The sequence below is a fragment of the Babylonia areolata genome, chromosome 14 (assembly GCF_041734735.1).
Source record: "Babylonia areolata isolate BAREFJ2019XMU chromosome 14, ASM4173473v1, whole genome shotgun sequence".
In the NCBI taxonomy this organism is placed as follows: domain Eukaryota; kingdom Metazoa; phylum Mollusca; class Gastropoda; order Neogastropoda; family Buccinidae; genus Babylonia; species Babylonia areolata.
The window spans coordinates 14,585,676-14,590,675 of NC_134889.1; the positions used below are offsets into that span (position 1 = coordinate 14,585,676).

Genomic DNA, 5,000 nt, shown 5'->3' on the forward strand with positions numbered 1-5,000 from the left:
TACTTGTATTGTATGTACTGGAAACAGAGGATGGATTTGAACAATGGTTCAAAACAACTTACTTGTATTGTATGTACTGGAAACAGAGGATGGATTTGAACAATGGTTCAAAACAACTTACTTGTAATGTATATACTGGAAACAGAGGATGGATCTGAACAATGGTTCAAAACAACTTACTTGTATTGTATGTACTGGAAACAGAGGATGGATTTGAACAATGGTTCAAAACAACTTACTTGTATTGTATGTACTGGAAACAGAGGATGGATTTGAACAATGGTTCAAAACAACTTACTTGTATTGTTTGTACTGGAAACACAGGATGGATTTGAACAATGGTTCAAAACAACTTACTTGCATTGCATATACTGAAAACACGGGATGGATTTGAACAATGGTTCAAAACAACTTACTTGCATTGCATATACTGAAAACAGAGAGTGGATTTGAACAATGGTTCATAACAACTTACTTGTATTGTATGTACTGGAAACAGAAGATGGATTTGAACAATGGTTCAAAACAACTTACGTGTGTATAAGCGTAGAAGCTACACAATATAAACCCAGCTCACAAATTATTTTCAAGCAGGCAGAAGATCAAATACGCATGTGAAAGATTCTGTTATCCATATCAGCGTTCAGTGGGCAATGGAAACAAGAACATACCCAGCATGCACACCCCCGAAATCAGAGTATGGCTGCCTCCATGGCGGGGTAAAAACGGTCATATACGTAAAAGCCCACTCGTGTACAGACGAGTGAACGTGGGAGTTGCAGCCCACGAAAGAAGAAGAAGAAAAAGAAGAAAAAGAATTTGAAAGCAAATTGAATCAACACAAAAACATCGAGAAAAAGAAAGCAAGCACAAAACAACCCAACAAAGCCAACAACAACAAACAAACAAGCAAAAACTGCCCAGCTGCGAACTGAGAACAGGGCTGCCATGGAAGCAATCTGTAACTTTCTTCCTCCACACTTAGCCCGACACACACATTCCCAAACCTTTAACTCACTCAGTACGGCCAGTCCTCTCTTCTCCTCTACACAGACCCCTCGGATGTCCAGTGGGTGTCTCAATGACCCAACCTTTAGCTTCCGTCGTCAGAATTGTGGTATTCTCTGTCAACATTCACCTCTTCAGTGTAAGAGCCTTCCACTTGCAATATTTTGATGATGGTAGTTGGGGTGAACCGCTGTTAACGTCGTCTCTTTCGCCGTTCGTATGGAGAGAGTTAATCAAACTTCGCCCTGTAGGTAACGGTTCAGATGCTAGACAAGACGACCGCGATTATCGGCCATGTCAGCACTTCAGATCACAAGGGAGCAAATTACTGAGTGCCAGTCACCTCCCCTGTCCGTATATGCCCTTCAGTCCTGTGAGTGATGCGTTATGTGACAGGTTGGTGGTGTTTACATGTTGTATCATCGCACAAAAACGGGAAAAAAAATTCTGTAAAAAAAAAAAAAATCTTCAGTTTCTGATAGCAATGTCCTACAGAAGGCTTCAGTTCGTGAGGACCAAAAGAGGACGCCAACTGATTAGAATAATGTCGATACAATTCTTAAGTAAATTACACTTACCTACCAAAATGGAGTTCGATTTCCCCTCAAATGGGGGGGCGGGGAGGAGGAGGGGGGGTCAATACATTCCACTACAGAACAGAACAACAACACCAACACCAACAACAACACTATCAACAACAACAACAACACACACACTAATCCACCCTACCGTATTTGATTTCCTTTTCGTTGTATTCACGCTCTCAAAAGTCAAACTGTTTCGTTTTGGAAACGACCACTGGCATGACAACACCAACACCACACAACCCCCAGCAGAATGATCACCGTACAACTGTGTCTGCTGAGCCAGTCAGCAACAGGGTAGGCAACCGTGGTGTCACCCACGTGCACACATTGGCTGCCACACAACTGCTGACACAGAGACCTAGCACCTGCTGTTCCCCCTGCGCCACCCTGTTCGTATCTCCCCCCACCCTTCCCCAACCCCGCCCCTTTGTTTTTTGTTGTTGTTTTTTACTCCGGGGATAAAATTTGACCAGCCTGGATTAACCCCGGGGGATCTTTGTAAACTCGCCTGGGATGATCCTCGCGGGGGGAGTGTGTGTGTGTGTTGTGGAGAGGGCTGGTGGTAGCAGAACTGACTCCTCCTGGTTACATTTTAACACCCCCCCCCCCACACACACACACACCTCCCCAAATGACCCAATTATCCTTCCTCGATTGAAATGATGCAATGTTATGCGGGGGGAGGGGGGGGAGAGGGAGGAGGATGGGGGAGGGAACAGTGGGGAGGAAAATTATTCTACTGAAGCGGAACAGCGCATGCATTAATGATATATCCACACATGGTGACGCTTCCTTCAGCAAGCGAACAGAACAGCACATGCACGAGTGATCCTACCGATATCAAAACCTTTCTGTGGAAAAGCTGTTCTGAAAAAAAAAAGCAAGAAAAAAATAGCCTGGATGTGATTCTTGTTGTATCATTAGAAACTGCAAAGACATCATTAACAATCATTTACACACACACACACACACACACACACACACATATATATATATATATGTATATATGTGTGTGTGTGTGTGTGTGTATCAGTACCAAACGAGACAATAGAAAAAAAATCTTTGGAACCTCACAGACAGTTCTAACAAACTATGAATCGGGTAACACTTTATGTGGAATGACATGGATATCATATCTGGTACGCCGCAGTCAGAAGCAAGTTAACAATTTATCAGAAACAGTTGCTTGCAAATGTTGAGCGAAAGGATCTATGGAGAGAATCTCCCATGGAAATGAAAAAAAGAATATGTACATGGTGAAAGCAAAATCCTTTTTTTATATATATTATTTTATAGATAGGCATATTGATTTCTATTTTGCAAACCACTGCCTTGTTCAGAAGTGTGCTTCATACAACATTCTGTTAATAGCAATAAAAAAAAAAAAAATGTATCGGAGAGCAATTTGACAAGCACGCACGCACGCACCCCCTCCCTCCAACACCCCATCCACACACACACACACACACACACACAACTGCATATCAGTTATGCCATAAACAAACTCAGACATGACATGACAGTCGACGTTCATTTAAAGAACATTCAACAAATGAAGTATGCCTAAATTACCAGACAGAACATTAATGTGCTTCACACTGTGGAGGTGACACTGACACGCTTTTTAACATTAATGTGCTTCACACTGTGGAGGTGACACTGACACGCTTTTTAACATTAATGTGCTTCACACTGTGGAGGTGACACTGACACGCTTTTTAACATTAATGTGCTTCACACTGTGGAGGTGACACTGACACGCTTTTTAACATTAATCTGCTTCACACTGTGGAGGTGACACTGACACGCTTTTTAACATTAATCTGCTTCACACTGTGGAGGTGACACTGACACGCTTTTTAACATTAATCTGCTTCACACTGTGGAGGTGACACTGACACGCTTTTTAACATTAATGTGCTTCACACTGTGGAGGTGACACTGACACGCTTTTTAACATTAATCTGCTTCACACTGTGGAGGTGACACTGACACGCTTCTTTTTTTCTGTCTGTTTTCGGTTCCTTCCTTGATTGTGTGTACTGTACAACATCTATGTTATTTACAATATGTAATGTATGTGATTGTATTTAAGAGCATGTGTGTACAAGTACGTACGTACACTGGCTAACACACCAGGTCATTAAATACCCAAGACATTATATTACATTTATATGTAATATCCCAATATTCCTTGTGGCCCCGGTACAATTGGTAATAAGGACATATTCTATTCTATTTTATTCTTTTTATGATATATTAAAAGTGAACAGCCAAATGTCCATCCTTAGGAGTTACATAGAAATTAAAGTGTATAATAATGTAAAAAAACAAAAATTAAAAACCCCCAACAAGAACAAAACAAAGAAGAAGGCGAAAGGGGAAAGAAAGAAAATACAACAAAAACCACACGTAAAAAGAGATGCTCCATGACTGTATGCAACTGAGGTGAGGGAAAAAAAGCTGCCTTGAAATAACTCCCGGACGCAAATTCAGCCGAGTTTGAATCAACACAGACCATGAAAGTACAACAACCCCCCCCCCCCACAACCCTCCCACCCCCTCCCTCATTTGCTTTTCTGTCCGTCACACGACCAACATCAACTGACCAGTGACTCTCTCGTGGTTGATGCATGCTGGGTATTTTCGTGTCTCCATAATCCACTGGACACGGACATGGATTACAGGATCTTTAACATGCGCATTTGATCGTTTGCATGCGTATACACATGAAGGGGGAGGGGGGTGGGGGGGGGTGGGGGGGGGAGGGGGGGGGTCCAGGCACTAGCAGCAGGTCTGTACATAATTGATAATATTGACTTGGGTGGCGGAAAAAATCTCCACCCTTTAACCAGCAGGTGCACCAACCCGGGGATCGAACCCAGGAGGCTCGGGCAAGAGTCCAGCGCTTTGACCATTCGGACACCGCTTCCGGTGAATTATAATCAAGAGGAGGCGGGGTCAGGGGAGGGGGGAGGATTGGGGGTGGGGGGGGGGGGGGGGGGGGGCAGGAAAAGCTAGCTCAGAACGACGAACGGCCCCTCTCTCCCCCACCCCTCCTCCTTCAAAAGCTTGTTTTTTTTGTTTTTGTTTTGTTTTGTTTTGTTTTTTGCTGCCCCATCATTTTCACCGTTTCAGTGGCATTACTCCCACGCCGCTCATTTAGATTCCCCCATACATGGCCACGCCCGGGTTCGTCCGTCGCAGTTCCAGCGTCGGCAGTCCACAGGGAACCATCGATGTTAGGTCGCCAGGAGGCCACACACCATAGGAGACCCTGCACTGCTGCTGAGTCACTTCGGTGGTGTTAAGTGGTGCCTGTTCTGTTTTAACGTACTTAGGACACCACCTTCTAACCCCTCTACTAACGACACTAATGGCTTAGTCGCGGAGCCAGACTGAGTG

At 43.9% G+C, this 5,000-nt stretch overlaps 1 protein-coding gene across 1 annotated transcript in view; it reads right to left on the reverse strand.

Annotated features, from left to right (window-relative positions):
- LOC143289856 (apicoplast pyruvate carrier 1-like) overlaps window positions 1-1,884 on the reverse strand; it is a 26,053-nt gene extending 24,169 nt beyond the window's left edge. The window contains exon 1 of the mRNA XM_076599049.1: window positions 1,738-1,884. The gene's annotated coding sequence lies outside the window, so the exon portion shown is untranslated. The remainder of the gene's footprint in view (window positions 1-1,737) is intronic.
- Between the last annotated feature and the right edge of the window lie 3,116 nt (window positions 1,885-5,000).